Source organism: Choloepus didactylus, chromosome 4, assembly GCF_015220235.1.
Source record: "Choloepus didactylus isolate mChoDid1 chromosome 4, mChoDid1.pri, whole genome shotgun sequence".
In the NCBI taxonomy this organism is placed as follows: Eukaryota; Metazoa; Chordata; class Mammalia; order Pilosa; family Megalonychidae; genus Choloepus; species Choloepus didactylus.
In genome coordinates this window covers 153,731,051-153,749,419 of record NC_051310.1, presented here as the reverse complement: position 1 = coordinate 153,749,419, position 18,369 = coordinate 153,731,051, and the positions used below count along the sequence as shown (strand labels likewise).

Below are 18,369 nucleotides of genomic sequence, written 5' to 3'. Positions count from 1 at the left end.
CTATCATCCGTCATTAATCCCAGAATCATAGTCTATTCACCTACACTTACACAATCAAGGAATACCACTTAAATAATTCTTCCCAGAACAAGGAGCCTTTTACTTTGACTGTCTGTCCCTTCTCTACCCTGAAACATCCAACAAAGGCCAAACAACAAAGAGAAAATAATTGTCTTCCACTAAGATGGGGGAACCCTACAGAATTAACCTGTTTGGATACTCATTTAATAGGGCATCTTGATTGGTTTGGAAAGGACTAGTCTTAGCTACTCCACCTTGCAAGTTGAATATGGATGAATATGGATGGACAGGAGAGTGGGTAGTTGGTTGACTGTTTAAATAACTGTCTTGGCTGTAAGGTCTTTTTCAACACTTATCAGAACAACCTTATGCATCAGCAGTCTGGTGACTGGAGGTAAAGTTGAGACAAGTCTAAAGACCATCTATGGCAAACAAGGTGACTGTAATATTTTGGCCCTGATTCCTTCAACTAAAAACATTTGGAGCATATGTGCCACAGATTTTGTGGGGTGATAAAATTGAATGAAAAGATATTTCCTTCTATTGGTGGAGACAGATTCATAAAAAGGTAATTTCATAATTTAATGAGAGCGTTTGTGGGGGCAGGGGGGTGTTGGAGGGTTTCGTGACAGATTCCTGGAAAAGCCAATCTTGTGTCATGTTCCAGAACTGACTCCAGCAAGAGAGGTTAAGGGTGGTAACTTTAACGTTTTAATCCGTTTCCTCCTGGGTCATCTTTACACTTATTTTTAAAAGTATTTCCTTGGGCAGAGCGGTTCGCCGGCACTCCTACCGCTCCTCAGAACTTCCGAGTTCGGCAGCAAGTCCAAACTCCTCACTCTTTCATTGCAGGCATTGGAGACGCATAAGCCACGCCCCCATGCTCTGGCGGTAAATTCGGGCCAATGAAGTTGCACGACAAGAATCACAGGATGGGGGAAAGGAAGTTGCCAACCAATGAGAGGTCAATTATAAACACAAAGGGAGAGAAAAATCAGTGGAGTGTTTGGAGCATACCACACGTGGGCGCAAAACAGGGTTGGCGCAGCTTCCTGAAACAGATGGGAAGGGCTACAGAATCAGCCTACTGCACCCTCCTGGTCTGGATGTAGCGCGGTGGCCCACGCTCATTTCTGTGTATAATAACAGGAGTAAAATAAGAATATGCATTTGTATTTGTTTATATTTGCACTCAGTCCCAGAAGAATACAAGAGAATACAAAAGAATGATAAAAAGTGGTTAAAGTGGGGTGGGGAAAGGAATGGTAGGTAGGGGACAGAATGGAGATGAGACTTTTCACTGTTTACGTTTATGTTCCATCTACTTGTTGATGGAAATACCTATTTCATCATTGATTCATGGATGTGTGAATTCCTTTTAATAGCAACAAAAACATAGCATATCTAGGATATACGGAAGCACAAGAGATCTGAAATCTTTATTTTTAAAACTGTAAATATAAACTAAAATATAAAACTATACAAAATATAAATATATAAACAAAAATACAAAAAGTTTGCAAACTTGGAGATATCTACTATGATCCTGGAAGGAAAGACTCGGAAAAGATTGATTTATACCAAATAAATTTATATAAACCTATGAAATTTTCACTTAGAATCCCTGAAGGAGTTTTTAGAGATTTGGTAAAGTGATTTTGAAAAACATATCAAGAACATCTCAACTACTTTTTTAAGCATGGCAAAGGGAAAAGAGAAGTTGCCCTAGTAGAAATTAAACCTTACTGTGAAATTACAAATGTTAAAACAGCGTGGTTGTTAGTGGCTCAAGATTCAACAGACAAGCCAATGAAATGAAGTTGCTAGCCCTGAAACAGGCTATAGTATATAAAATAATATGTAATAAAAAAGCATTAAATACTAATGGGGAAAGGAAGTGTTGCTCAATTAAACAATCTTGGGAAAACTGGCCAATAACTGGGACACTGAGGGTGGGGGTGGGAATCTCATACCTAACTAAGCTAAAATAAATTAAAAGCATGCCCTTACAGAAACAGTTAGGCCAGTGCTTGCTTGACCAGGCAAGCAAGCACCATTATATGGCCAATTTGACAAAGGAACATAACCATCACAGCTAAGTAGGTGAATTGCCAAAGAAAAGACGGTTTGCAAGGCTTTCTGTCCAAAATATCTCCTCCATATTGTACCATGAATAACTGAAATGTCACCACTATTGGAGGCTTATCCAGCACTGTTCTTTCTCAACAGGCCTGGGAGAGTAATGTGGTACATTAATTTAAAACATGCCAGTCAGCTGAATGCAAGTTGATAAGCAAAGATAATAGTACAGTGAGCCAACCAAGAGCAATGGCTGGACAGCAGGGAGGTTTTGACCAAGCAGAAATGAATAGAAAAAGACTGGTGCCAGAAAATGAAGCAGTGGAAGGGAATCTACTCAAGTAGAAGCAGCTGGATATGAACCAACTTCATAGGTTTGCCTAGGACTGGCAGGAATCTAATCAGCAGTGGGGTGGATGGCAGCAGAGAAAGGGGTGTTCACCACCACATTGTCAGGTGAGGAGGAGTATGGTTACCAATAATTATGATAGAGGTTAAGAGGTTAGAGAAGAATGAGGGAGAGAAAGAAAGCAACAATATGATTAGGGCCACAACTAGGAAATGGTAACTAAGCAGCTGAAGATGAGATCAGTGAACTAATTTCAATAATCATGGGAGAGCAGACAGGGAGTGAAGCTATCAGAAGTCAAGGAACAGAGGTAAGAATGGGCTGAGGGAAGTGGCATCATCATGTGCCAGAAGTTAGCCCTTCCTTTCTCCCTTATTATCTTCCCTACCCATTTTCATCATTTTACCTTTCCTTCAGTCATCCTCTCCTCACCACATTCACTTAAGTTCTTAGCTCCTTGTCTGAGTACCAGATAGTCGCACAGATGTGGTCTCACAGCTTTTCATGCCAATCTTGTCATCTGCCCCCAGACTCACCCCAAGTTACACAAAAAATAAAGAAATTATTTATTATACAGCTTTCTCTTTCTTTTTGAAAATGGCATTAAAGGCTAAGAGGTTTTGGTATGGTCATTATGTGGCCCCCCAATGCTAAGGCGATGGCAGAGCTGAGTCCCAAGAAATGTAAGATCGTGGTTTTAAAGTTAGTAGCAGTCACACGGCCAAGTTTGAAGGCCCAAGTGAAATCATGGGCATATCCACCAACATGTTGTAGGGCATGGGCTCCTGCTCTGGGGGATCAACAAGAGTAGAAACTCTTTTGAAAAGATAACTGACAGGATCTGGCACCAAAAGAGTCTGGCGGGAGAAGCAGGGAAGGTGAAAGATAGTGATCCTCCTTAAAGGGCAGAGGCAGCTGACCCCAACAAGGTAGCAGCCATTTAGATCCCATAGTGGAGAGGCTGACCAGACCACTTCAAGGCTGCTCAAATGGCCTTGTCAGAGGGTGCAATGTTAGCCATAAGAATGCAGACAAAATGTTCCAATTTCTGTGCAGCTTGTTTCGTGGATTCCAGAACTTCCTCATGAGTAGTCTTCTCTAAGCTTTCATAACTCATAATAACCTTGTTAGTGATGAGAGAGAAGCCAAAAACTTGAAGTCCACAGTGCCGTGCAACTATAACTTCTGGTACTGTGCTCATGCCTGATGGAGAGAAAGAGGGAAATGAATTGTTGAGATTGGCAAATGACGCTTCCTCTTCCTTTAGCCTCCCCTCTATTCATTAACAGCTAAGAATATTAAATCTCAAATTCTCTTCCCATAAAATGCAAAGAACCAGCTGAATTATTATATGGCACTTTCACTTTTCTGTACTGCTTAATATATTAAGTGGGACCTCAAAGGGCCTAAATGTTTCTCATAAATATTATTAATGCAATGCTCATTCTATTCATTTGTGGTAAATTTAAATTCAGTTCCAATGACTCAGTGCCCTCTTTGAGCCAGAATGACAGAAAGTGGCCATAATGACATTTGTTAGAAACAATCATTGAGTCACGGACAGGTCAGTAGCATTGACTGCATCTTTCATGGTAAACTTTATCTGCAGCTGTTGTTAAAGCCTTTGGTGTTCAGTGCAAAAGTTTGATACTATAAAAATAAATAAATAAGTAACATTTTGTAAATTAAAAAAAAAAACCTTGCCACTTTAGTATCCCTTAGAAGTCAGCTTAGTTAACTCTTCCCTTAAACTGGATCCTCTCTATGTCTAATCTCTTCCTCTTCCCTATCCCTATTTACCAGGTCCCTCTGTCTTTAAGCCTCCAGCCAAGTTCCCTTTCTTACCTACAGCGTCAGCCCCCAGGTTCACCAGCAGACGACACTCTGCAATGGTTCCAAAGTCAGGGCCTCCCGCCATCACATACGTGCCTTCCTGTAGCTCTCGCTGCTCCCCCATTTGTTTCCAGACCCAGTGAGCCTTCTTCCTCAGATTGCGGTCATAAGCATCAGACACAGCAGGAAAACGAGGGCCAAACCTAGGGCACAGGGTGAAGGATCACTTCAGATTAATTGCATAGAGTTCTTTCCTGCCTCCTAAATAAATCCTTAAGCTCCACCCATCTATAAGCAAAGGGCAAGATACTGACCTTTCATCATTGGGGCCTCTTAGGGTTCTGGCCAGAGAAACCAAGCATGTTGATATGATCACGGATCAGCATGATATGTACATCCTCAAACCTGGGGTTAAGCCCTCCAGCTGCATTGGTGACCACTAGGGTGTCCACACCCATAAGCCAGAAAACCCTCACTGGGAACGTTACCTTAAAAGCAAAAGACCAGAAAGGTTTCTTAACAATCTCACCAACCCACCCACACAAATATGCAATGATAGCTCCCCATGTAGGCATACATCATGAAAGAAGAGGAAGGAGAGAATCCAAAATCTATCCAGCCCAGGTAGCTAGGTAAAAAATAACAGGTAGTCCTCTGGTCTTCCTGATTTACCTTCCAGAGTGGGTAACCTTCATAAAAGTGGAATCTGCCCTGCATCACCACACAGGCTTGGCCATTCAGGAACCCAAACACCAGTCATCCAGCGTGACCTGGTACTGTACCCAAAAAAGAAAGGAAATGAATGGGATGATGTTTTCATCAACAAATCCACTGAGTATCACCATGGCCATTCACTGTGTTCAATACATGAGTATATAATTAAGCAAAAAAAAAAAAGACACCATGATCTCTGCCTTCATAAAGGTCAAGTCAGCTGTGGGAGACAGATATTATCATAATCGTACAGGTAAGTATGTAAGTACAACATGAGATTACAGCTATGGGGGATAAGAATGTTCAATGGGGAAACATATATCAAAGGAAGGAAAAGGTTTTAAAACAAATTTCAAAAGAATGAGAAAGTCATGAATAAAATATGAGTAAAAAATAGAGTAAGTGGCTAACAAAGAAGGGAATGCAATAATTATAGACTGGCAAAGTTCTCAAAGGCTACGTATTTCCTCACTCTAGAAATGGAGCTGAAAGGTCTACTCTGGCTTCCAAAAGAGTAGCCTAGTGAACGAGAGAAAAACCGGCTGGCAAAGTCTGGACCCTGGCTTGAATCTCCTCCCTTTAGAATAGAAAATAGTCCTTGTTGGGGCATGCAGGGCTTGGAAGTGCAAAGATAACTCTCCACATAGACATCTTCACCATTATTACCATTTTCCTTGTCTGACAATCTCCTCCAATAGGCTTGGCCAGCCTCTCCCTTAGGGAGAGCCAAGAGAAACAAGTTGAAGGATACTCAGAGACGGAGGAGCTTGTGAAAAACCAGTCATACAGCAAAGGTGATATAGTTAGGAAAACCCAAGTACAGTATAAAAAATAAATAGGTTGATAAATTTCATAAATTACTGTACTCATCACAGTGCAGAGCCCTTCTCATTGGGGGTGGGAGTAACAGACAGAGCCAATGCTGCCACTATGTCCCTAGAAGCCATGCCCTCTCTCTACTATTTCCTTCTCCAACTCCCATTCTCACCTCCCTGCTCAGATCTCCCAGTCTTGCCCCAAAGGTTTTGAAAAATATTAAGTAAAACACTTTTAACTCTCCAGGGAAAAGAGGAGGGGATATAAAAATCTGAGAAATTAATATATAAACTAAGAAGTTAGCTACCTGAGAAATTAATGAGTAAACCAAATAAACTACCTTTGCCTTTTTATACTGGCCCGTATTTTAACTGACACTTTTCTAAATTTTAGCCTCAGGGCTTTCTGGCTGCTATTAGAATGCTAAGTATTTAAAATTATTCTCCTTATCAGACCTCTCTGTGCATAGGAGACATCCCACCTCCTCCTCCTTCTACATGGTCAATCGGAATCAACTCTTAGATATTTATGTATTCTCTGCATGTCTGTAAAAAATGGCACTCTGTGAGTTCATTTGTTGCTCTGTATCAGTGTGTGCCTTATCGTAGTACTGGAGCTACAGCTGGAGAAATGGGGAATGGCAGGAAGTCATAGGATGGGAGAGGCTTGACTTTGTGCTGGAAGGTTTCAAACACTGCTTTTTCCCTTTAAGCTACGGTCTGGAGAAATGAGAGGGGTTGTGCAGATGTGGTGATGATAGAGGGGGATCATGTTGATGGAGGTGTTGTAGAGCTTTAAGGAGCTCTCAGTCAGATAAACATAGGAAAGATGCCCTCAAATAGTCCAACTGAGGCAAACATGCCCTGCCTATTATAGAATCCATAATAGGCAAATTTCCTGCTAGTCATTCTGACTGTGAGCTTTTTTTCCCATCTTACAACATTTGCCACAGGAAGTCCAGGCACAAAAGCACTTGTATTCACATATTAAGTTTCACAGAATCCCATCAATATCCCTCAGTTTCATCTCCCTCTTCCCCCTGCCTATACCTGTACTTTGAGGAAAGTTGGGTATCTCACTGTATTCAAAGGCCTGGGCCTGAGTTACTTTATCAGCCAGACCTCCTAACCCAGAGCCACAGATCACTGCCACTTGAGGTCGGTGCTCGGTGTGGGACAGAAGCCATTCTGCAGTGCTCTGATAATCTTCATATGTGAACCTAGGGAAGAAAAGGAAAATCAAGGTGAGTTGTGCTCCTACATACTGAGGGCATCACAGAGCAATGCCTAATCACTTTCAATGAAGGACACAGAGAAGCTGCCCAAAGAGGAGGCTCCCTCTCTCACTAGAAGCCACACTAGGCTCACCCACTCACCACTCTTTCTGAATCCTGCCCACCAAATTCTGATATCAATCCCCCTCCAGTCCAGAGCCTGACAAAAGTTATCGAAGTGAGAGAACCCAAGATGGTGGCTAGGAGAGACAGGGGAAAAAAACACCTCCATGAAAATCTAGATAAAAGCCAGAAAGTGACCCAGAACACCAGTCCCAGTGATGCACCAGGTGGACAAGGTCTGCTAAATCCACAGGGACTGTGCACTTGGTGAAACCAGGTGTGTGCGTTCTGAAATGAGTGAGTAAGCTTCCTGAATAACCAGCATCCATGCTGTGGTGTGAGGAAGCCATGGGTTGGTGTTTGGAGGCTGACTGGTTCTATTCTAAAAAACCCAAAAGTGGCTGCAGATACGGCAGCGAGAACTGCACAGTGAAGCATGGCAGGAATGGGCTGTGCGAACACCTCAATATCTGGCATGGAAGATAGCCTTTTGCACACCTGCTGCTAATTGTCTTGGAGTGAGGAAGGCAGAGATTAGCCAAAAGGTGAAAATAACCACGCTTCTTGTACCCATCCTCCTGGTGGGCTGGGAACACTTGTGCCCTGCTCAGGTGCCACAGCCCAGAGCCACGCCAAAAATCCCAGTGTGACAGGAGCTGTTTCCAGCAACACACACACACGCCACAATATTGGGCATGGACAATAGACTTTCATGCACCCACAGCTAACTGTCCTGGAGCCGGGAAGGCGGAGCTGTGCGAAAAAGGGGAAATTAACATGCCCCATTCAGCCACCCTTACAACAGGCTGGGAACGACCCTACATGGCCCGGCAGCCCAGAACTTCCCTTGAGGGACAGTGCGCACTTGTGACATAGCACAACCTTCCCTCAGCAGAGGCTCTGGAAGGGCACGGCTTGGAAGAGGGACCCACTTGGAAATCCCAGGGTCCATACGCCAATACCAAGGACTTGTGGGTCAGCCGTAGAGACAATCTGTGGTGAGACTGAAATTAAGGCTTAGGCTCTTGCAACAGCCTTAAATCTCCAGGAACATCTGGAGGTTTCATTCTTAAAGCTGCCCTCCCTCCCTAACCACTCAGACACACGCCCCATATTCAGGGCAGACAGCACCAACAACAAACCGAAACTCAGTGCACAAATTGGACCCCACAGGAATCAGACCCACACAAACCACAAAGACAAAGTTGGGGAGAACTGACTTGAGGGGAATAGGTGACTCACGGATGCCATCTGCTGGTTAGAGAAAGTATACTACATCAAGTTGTAGATCTGACAAATTAGAGATTAGCCTTTGAATAATTCTATATATCCTAAAAGAACCCTATCAAGTAAAACAAATGCCAAGAGGCCAAAAGCAACAGAAAATTTTAAAGCATATGAAGAAACCAGATGATATGGATAACCCAAACCCAAACATCCAAATCAAAAGACCAGAGGAAACACAGTACTTGGAGCAATTAATCAAAGAACTAAAGACAAACACATGGCACAGGATATAAACGACATGAAGAAGACCCTAGAATAGCATAAAGAATAAATTGCAAGAGTAAATAAAAAAATAGATGATCTTATGAAAAAAAAACTTCTGACCAAATTAAAAAGATTCTGGATACTCATAGTACAACACTAGTGGAAGCTGAACAATGAATCAGTGAACTAGAGGACCACAGAATGGAAAATGAAAGAACAAAAGAAAGATGGTGGAAAAAAATTTAAAAAATCGATATGGACCTCAGGGATATGATAGCTATAACATCCAAATATCAGACTCATTTGTGTTCCAGAGGGGGAAGAGAAGGGTGAAGGTCTAGAAAGAGTATTCATAGAAATTGTTGGGGAAAACTTCCCAAACCTTCTACAAAATATAAAATACACAATGCATAAATTCCCAATGAACTCCGAATAGCATAATCTAAATAACCCCACTCCAAGGCATATTCTGATAAGACTGTCAAGTAATGAAGAGAAGGAGCAAGTTTTGAAAGCAGCAAGAGAAAAGCAACTCACCACATACAAAGGAAACAACATAAGACTAAGTAGTGACTACTTAGCAGCCACCATGGAGGAGAGAAGGCAGTGACATGACGCATTTAAAATTCTGAGAGAGAAAAATTTCCAACCAAGAATACTTTATCCAGCAAAGCTCCCCTTGAAATTTGAGGGAGAGCTTAAATTTTTCACAGACAAACAAATGCTGAGAGATTTTGCTAATAAAAGACCTGCCCTACTTGAGATACTAAAGGAGCCCTATGGACAGAGAAACAAAGAAAGGAGAGAGAGATATACAGAAACGTTCAGTACTAAAGAGATTCAATGTGGGTTCATTAAAGGACAATAAGAGAGTGAGGGAAAAAATATATCTGACAAACATAAACCAAAGGATAGGATGGCTTATTTAAGAAATGCCTTCACAGTAATAATGTTGAATGCAAATGGATTCAACTCCACAATCAAAAGATATAGATTGGCAGAATGGATCAAAAAATATGAACCATCAATATGTTGCATACAAAAGACTCATCGTAGACACAGGGACACAAAGAAATTGAGAGTGAAAGGATGGAAAAAATATTTCATGCAAGCTACAGCCAAAAGAAAGCAGGAGTAGCAATATCAATTTCAGATAAAATAGTTTAAATGCAAGGATGTTATGAGAGTCAAAGAAGGTCACTACATACTAATAAAAGGGACAATTCAACAAAAAGAAATAATCAAAAATATTTATGCACCCAATCATGGGGCCACAAAATACATGAGACAAACACTGGCAAAACTAAAGGAAGCAATGGATGGTTCCATAATAATTATGGGAGACTTCAACATATCACTCTCTCCTATAGACAGATCAACCAGACAGAAGACCAATAAGGGAACTGATAACCTAAACAATCTGATAAATGTATTGAATTTAACAGACATATATAACACATTACATCCTAAATCACCAGGATACACATTCTTCTCTAGTGATCACAGAACTTTCTCAAGAATAGACCATATGCTGGGACATAAAACAAGCCTCCATAAATTAAAAAAAAAAAAAAACCTGAAATTGTTCAAAGCACATTCTCTGACCACAGTGGAATACAATTAGAAGTCAATAACCATCAGAGACTTAGAAAATTCACAAACACCTGGAGGTTAAAAATGAGAAGAGATGAAAACATTCCCGGATAATCAAAAGCTGAGAGACTTCATCAACACTAGATCAGTCCTATAAGAAATGCTAAAGGGAATTGTGAAAGCTGAAAGGAAGGGACACTAAAAAATTGACTGAAACTACATGAAGAAATAAAGATTTCCAGTAAAGATCACCTGGTAAATATAAATACCAATACTACTGTATTTTTGATTGGTAACTCCACTATTTACTTCCTACAGGATCTAAAATACATAAAGTGTAATGATAAATCAGTGGTTTGGGACTCAAGGTAAAATATGTAATTTTTGACAAGAACTCCATAAAGTTGGGGGAATGGAAGAGTATAGGAACATAGTTTATGTGTCCTATTGAAGTTAAGTTGGTATCAAAGAAAACAAGATTGTTATAGATTTAGGATGTTAAATTTAAGCCCCATGGTAAACACAAAGAAAGTATCAGAGAATATGATCATAGAGATGAAAAGTACAGTATGGGTTACAAGAAGTGGGCGAAGGGGCAATGGGGAGTTAATAAGAAATGAGTATAGGGTTTCTGTTTGGGGTGAGGGGGAATTTCTAGTAATGGATAGTGGGAAGGTGATGACATTGCAACATTGTGAATGTGATTAATCCCACTAATGGAATGCTAGGGAGGGGTTGGAATGGGAAGATTTATGCTATATGTATGTTTCCACAATTGAGAAAAAAGACAGTCTAAATAGATAATGACAATTAAATGCCATAGATGATCCTGGATGAGATCTAAGAATAGAGGAAAAAAGGCTCAAGAAGACACAATTGGGAAATAAGGAAAAAATGAAATATAGAATGTAAGCTTTATATCGATGTTAAATTTCTTGAATTTCTTAACTACACTTATTATGATTACATAAATGAATATTCTTGTTCATAGGAAATGTATATGTGAACCATATTATTTGCTCAAGGATGTGTGCAACTTGCTCCCATATGTTCAGAAGACATAGCAATAGATGATGGATGACAGACAGGGAGGTGGGGGAAGAAAGAAATGGTAAAGTGACAAAATACTAAAGTTGGTAGATCTGGGTTTGGGTGGAGGGGGGTTGGGTTAGGCTGGAGTTCTGTGTATGGGGTTTGTATTATTTTTGCAACTGTCCCATAAGTTTTAATTCATTTCAAAATAAAAGTAAAAAAAAAAAAGTTAACAAAGTCTATGTTTCCACTATCAGCCTCAACTCCAGTGTTGCTGCCACTGGCAGGTTTAATATCTCTCATAATGGCAGAGATTTAGACAGCATAGATCAGAGTTGACAGAGTAGACCAGTGAAATAATCAAATCAAGTAGAATGAAGGTGATGGGCTAGAAGGAAAGGGTAAGAGAGCACTAAAAAAAAAAAAAAAAAATGGATTAAGAACTACTTTAGGGCGGAAAAAAACAATACAATCCTCTTCAGTACCCTCCCCACCTTCCACCACCACACCGCCCCCTCTAGCCCTGAATACCCAAGATGTAATCCAGACTAATTACGTTCAGGGGCTCCGCAACCTGATCACTTTTAGACCCTCACCTTGCAGCTCCTCCCTCAGTGGAATTCTAAGGGCAAAGTTTCTTGATTGACAAAAAAGCAATGGGAAAATTCCTAGGGGATTTATGTGTCAGTCCTAGTTCCCCTAGATCTTTATTTCTGGAATTCCCAGGACGCACAGGACCCTGCCATATAAATTTGCAAGAGGTAACTCAAAACCAGAGAAGCGACTGCACAAAAGAGGAGATACTGTCCTTAAGGGTAGTTGTCAAAGGCTGGAAAAGGCTGGTTGCATAAGTTTCTCAGCAGGATTTTATTCAAAATAAGTTCTGTGGCCCAGCCCCAAAAATTCCCAATTCTGGAAAGAGGTCTCAGAATCCATATTTTATAGAAACGCTGCTACACTTGAAACAGAATTCTGTATTCTGTTTCCAAAGCCAGGTATAGGAACCTCTGCTCTAGAGTAGAGCAGACTGCAATCTGATTTCTAGTCTTAATTTTATCTTTCAAAAATTCTTTTCTTGGGTATAAAGCAAGGAGATGTAACTATTCCCATCTATCTTAAAGGCTCAGTTTGAAAATGATTTTAAAACTTTCTAACAAGCTCCAAAAACCATTGGCTCTTCCATACCTCACTTGAACTTTATTCCTGCTTGTATCCCTGTCAGTGGTATTGTACATGCCCACTCCCACCTTCCCTTCTCTTTGCCTACAGGGAGTTTAGAAGATGGGGAGACCTAAGGGCACTTGCCCAGAACGCCTACACTCAGCAAGAATTAACCTCAGGAAAGTAGCTGGGTAAAGGGCAGATGAGAGGGCAATAGGGCTGGCCGGTAAAGGATAACTGAGAAGAGAAGCAATGAAGAGGCAAGGTAGGGCCAACAGAGAAAACGTAATCAAATAGCATCCCCAAGAGGTGCAAAGGAAATGAAAATGTTGGAAGCCAGTGGCCACTTGGTATATTTAGCCACAACTCAAAGGAGTTTCTCATCCGCCATCAGTTCCCCCAAAACATTCTGCATCCCTGGGCATCCAAAATCCACCGCGATCCTAACTGCTGGAGACTTCGACTGAGTATTTGAGGATGAGAGCAGAGAGAAGGGTTTTCAAATGTGTGGATCTAGGCACCAAATGTTGCAGCTTTGCCTAGACTCTAGAATGGAGACCTGTGAAGGGCACACAGGGAGGCAACATTTTTTCCTTGAGTATAGGGTTGCGGGATATGTCTCCCTCCCAATAACCGCAAAAGACCCACATACGGGTTCCTTTTACCCCTAGATTCCCCTTCCTGCTCCCGTGTCGCCACCCCTCCCTGCTGGATTTCCGCGCGCGCCCCGGCCTGCGCTGACTTTCTCCACTTCTCTGTCGCCTTGCCCGGGCACCGAGCCCCCTGCCAGGCCTCTCGAGCCAGCGTGCTCGTTCCCTCTCCTACCCCCTTGGGACTCAGAGTGCTGGATTCCCAGGTCTAGGTGGCACACCCCTTTCCCCTCCCCAGGGGCCTCTAAGGCCCCATGAGCTTGTTGCCCTTCTCACTCTTTCTCCATGTTCCCGCTTGCGCCGTCTCGGTGAGCCGGCAGTACTACACTCCGCTGAATCGCTCTCGCTGGCTGTGTTGGGCACTGAGTGCGCTGTGCCATAGGGCGCTGGTTTATATTCCCAAGCCAGGGAGTCTCCAACCAATGGCAGCCGAGCACACAGCCTGCCCCACCTCCATGGTGACACACCCCGATCCAATTGCGCAAGGCTGGGCTGCAAAACTAATAAGCTCCTCCTCCCAGTCCTAGACCCTTTCCCTCCCGGGGCACCCAGCCTGTAGGCACCACACTTACACCTTTTGGCAAGGAGGGCTATGAGGGAGGGGGCTGAAAGCCAGGAGAAGAGCCCCGGGAGGAGAGAGATCTCTGCCTGCCGTCTACGTGCAACTCCGTTCCGGGTTGTTACTACAGCAAACCGTGAGAGATTTCAAAAGAGAAAATTGCAAACTTTAGATGACACAATTCCAGAATAAAATTAAGTGGACAAGGGAGGCAGGAAGCAGTGGCAATAGTGCTGACCTGGAGGCTATAGGGTTTGGGAAAATACGGAGTTGAAATCCAGACTCAGAAGGGGAGAAGAAAAAGTTCTAGGGGCAAGAATTCCTGAGTTGTAGACACAGACAAAGCGGGTGCGGGTGGGAGGTGTCTCAGGTAATCCCTTGATTTAGTCAATGCTGGATCCAAGCAACACAGATAACTAGAGAACTCCTCCAAAGGTGAAAATTCCTGTAACAGAACACCACCATTTAATGACTTTCTAAGACTTCGGCTGTTTCTTCTCCCCACTTTCACAAGCTCAATCAAACTAACATCAAATCACAAATGAATGACCCTGTTGCCTACTGGAATCCTCTTCCTTTTCACTCTCATGAATTCTAGTTTTCCCTGTTTATCATTTAGTCGTCTGCTTTCCTACCCCGTTTCTGTCTCATTCATTTAACAAATATTGATTGAGCACCAGCTATGTTCCAGAACTGTTCTGGAGCTAGGAACAAAAGCATAAAGACAGAGACCCTGGGCTGATGGGGTGGGGGCTGAAGGTGGGGGAGGGTCTGGGGTGCAGTGGCAACAGTTTGTATGAAGAACTGAGTCTAGTCCCCAATAAATAATTATCACTATTGTTGTTGTTGTTATTGCTTCCGTTGTTATTATTACTATCCTTATTAATCCAGTAATTTTAGCAGAGGCAGCAATAGAATGAACTAAGAATAAAGTTTTATCTTTGTAGTGAGACTGTGAAGCTTTGAAACATTGAAAACATGATCTTAAATGATGGATAAGATAAGCCATAAGTGAAAATTTGCCCAAGGAACTGTATCAATATGTGACTGCTGAAGGTTTTTTAAATACCTGAAATCCAATCCAGTTTTACCCAAAAGACAAGATTAGAATGTGATCATATCTAAGAAAGTTCAAACCTAATCAATTTCTTTTAACATATTCTGTCTAAACCAAGAATATGCAAACCAAAAGATGAGGATCTGGACTATATCTACAAAAGAGAAACTGGGGGCAGGCAAGGCTCAGCTTTAAGTAGTGTTTCTCCAGCGTCATGTGGAGGAAGAGTATGACAGATATAAACATTTCAGTCACCAAAGAAACATAGTTTTATGTGACAGGCAAGGAAAGTTTACCAGGCCATACCTTGACTAGGTGACATAATCTTCAGAACTATTCAATATACTATATTCTGGATTCAAGTTCACATCCAACCTTCTAATCTCTTTAATCGCTTCTAATCCTCTCATCTCTTTGACTCTGTATTCACCAATAGCCCTGAGACAAGACAGCCCTATGAGGCCCAGCAGGCCTCCTCAGACCACATCAGTAGCTTGTAGTCTATCAAACAAGAGTGCCCAGGCTCCAATTTACATCAAACCTTCTCTCAGATCTCCATCCTATCCCTATCCTCTTTGTTTGTTTGCATCTATTACTGCTTTCTGCAGTTGGTTTTGATTTTCTAACAGCCACAGTTTCAGCCATTGCATATCTGCATGTATCCACTGGACTGTGAACACTGGTACACAGCAGATATCAATAGCCTGATATGTGAAATATCCATTATCTCTCTTTAGGTCCTCTTAAGCAAATCCTAATACCCTATTCCTTTATCATCCCTTTGATCTGTTTTCAACCCCCCACTCCATAGGTTTCCAATTTCTTAGTTCACAGTGTCCTTGGTAGCTCTGCGATTTTTTCACATAATTTTTTTTCAAGAACAGTCACAAAAGGTTACTAATGAGATTATGTGCCTATTGGGCACTGCACAATCCTCATTACCTGTGATGTGCTGATTTTCACACTTAAAAGAACACACCTTTTATCAGAAAGACCTCTTGAAACCCGGCTTTGTAAAGATATTTTGTCAACAAGAGGAATGGAGCACAATCTAATGTTCAAATAGTGAACTACCTCAAGCTAGTAGTTCGCATGGTGTACAAGACAAGTCAACTATTGCTGTGGTGCCCTTTTAATTTGAAATGTCCCATGGTGCCCCTGTGAGGTCTTACCTTGTTGCAGAGTTTGTGAACCATGGCCCCAGGTCTTCCATGACACCACCTTCCTGTATCTCTGTAGTATAAATGAGGGAGCTCTGTGGTCAAATTAAGTGTGTAAACTCCTGCTACACATCTTGCCAGCTGTGTGATCCTAGAAGTAGTATATTTCTCACTATGCCTCAGTGTGCCAGTTTGAATGCATTATGTCCCCCAAAACGCCATTATATTTGATGTAATCTTGTGTGGGCAGATATATCAGTGTTGATTAGATTGTAATTCTTTGAGTGTTTCCATGGAGATGCACCCCACCCAACTGTGGGTGATGACTCTGATTGGATAGTATCCGTGGAGGTGTGGCTCCACCTATTCAGCAAGGGCCTTGATGAGTTTACTGGAGCACTATATAAGCTCAGACAGAAGTAGTGATCTCTCTACAACCAAGAGGGACACTCTGAAGAACACCCAAGAGCTGAGAGAGACGAGCTGCAGTTTGAAGACGGCCATTGAAAGCGGACTCTTGTTCTGGAGAAGCTGAGAGAGGACAAATGCCCTAAGAGCAACTGAGAGTGACATTTTGAAGAGGAGCTGAGGCCTAGAGAGGAATGTCCTGGGAGAAAGCCATTTTGAAACCAGAACTTGGAGCAGATGCCAGCCACGTGACTTACCAGCTAACAGAGGTTTTCCAGACACCCTTGGCCATCCTCCAGTGAAGGTATCAGATTGTTGATGCGTTACTTTGGACATTTTATGGCCTTAAGACTGTAACTGTGTATCCAAATAACCCCCCTTTATAAAAGCCAGTCCATTTCTGGGGTTTTGCATTCTGGCAGCATTAGCAAACAAGAACACTCAGTTTATTCATTTTTAAATTGTGATAATAATAGCATCTAAATTATATAAAATATCTAAGTGTTTAAATAAATGCCTGACATTGTAGTAAGCACACAGTAAATAATGGTTATTATTGTTATTCCCAATTGTCTTTTTTCCTTTTTGATCTTTTTTCCACCCACCTAATCAGGAATTAGATACAAAGAAAAGCTGGACATGCATCCAACCCACGAGCACGGACTTTACTCCTTCATTGTCCAAACAGTAGCCACTTGCCACATGTGGCCATTTAAATTTAAATTAATTAAAATTAAATAAAATAAAAATTCATTTCCTCCTCCCACTAGCCTCATTTCAAGTGCTCAATAGATACAACTGGCTAGTGGCTACCATACTGCATAGCACAGAAATATTTCCATCATTTCAAAAAGTTATATTCCCTGGCATTGCTCTAATATTTTCTATTCGGTGCTATACTTCTACCCACATAAAAGAAGCTGCCACTGTGTTTTATTCTTTACTCTTAGGGTAAGTTCATCCCAGTAGCCAGGAACCAATCTCTGAGTTCTCATTACTACCTTCTGATTCATTCTTCTCTCTTCTGAGGGACTCCCTTGTCCAGGCCCACACTTTGCAACAAATCCATCCTCCACCCTCAAGGGCAAGAAGAACCTCATAATACGAGGGGAAAGGAAAGCAGACTGGGCCTCTCAGGATCCTTCAGGTGAGGAGCCTATCTCATTCCTGTCCTCTTAACTGAGAGCTCATTACCATTAGACCACAAGATAGATGTTCTGCTCTTTAAATTCCCACCCCTGCTGCCAATAACCGTTGACCTTCCATTTTCTCTAATTCCTGAAATTGAAATATTATTTTAGTTTTGTTGTTTTTTCCTGTTAAAATAATCACTTTCAGTTTTTTTTTCTAAGAGTGAGGTTCCTATGTGTGCCTCACAGTGACAGGAACACAATTCCAATTATCATGGTTCCAGAAGACCACACCCAGGCAGACTGTATCTCAAAAGACAAAGAACTAAAGCACAGGAAGAGCATGAAACACAAATTACTGAAGCTAAGGGAGCAAAGGTTCAGTGTAATTCACAGAAATTAGTCCCTTAAAACCCAACCATGCAATACCCAACCCCACCCAACTCTCCCCACTCTCCATACTAGCCTCATCTTGGTTAGCTTATTCTATGCATTACCTGAAACACTCCTCGTCCTGGGAAAGGAGTAAAGGGACTGTGTTGTTTCCACAGTCAGAATATCATACCCAGGGAAACTTGATGATGGCAAAGTCCCACCTCAGAAAAGAGCAATGAAGAAATAGGATGAGTGGAATGTGTGGAAAAAGAGAAATCAAACTGGGACACTGTGAGTCACAGAAGCCAGGCACATGTATTTCCCACCCCCTTCTCTGCCCATTCATGCACTGTACCTGTTACTGCTTATATGGAAGACTGAAGAAAAATGCATCCAGATCTTTGCTACTTCCTTCCTTGTATCCTCCATAGCCTGAGTCTCTCAATCTAAGTGGAAAGACCTTAAAGCCTCACAGGTAAAACCAGGAAATGCTTAAGAGACCCAGGATGAAGAGTAATATTGAAAATCTTTGTCAATTAATCAAAGGCAATATCAGCCATAAGCTACCAATGCCAGCTACACTGCAGGGTCCTGGCTGAATAGCC

At 41.9% G+C, this 18,369-nt stretch overlaps 1 pseudogene; it reads right to left on the bottom strand.

Moving 5' to 3' along the window:
* Positions 1-1,226: 1,226 nt before the first annotated feature.
* On the bottom strand, positions 1,227-13,429 carry LOC119532232 (annotated as a pseudogene).
* Between the last annotated feature and the right edge of the window lie 4,940 nt (positions 13,430-18,369).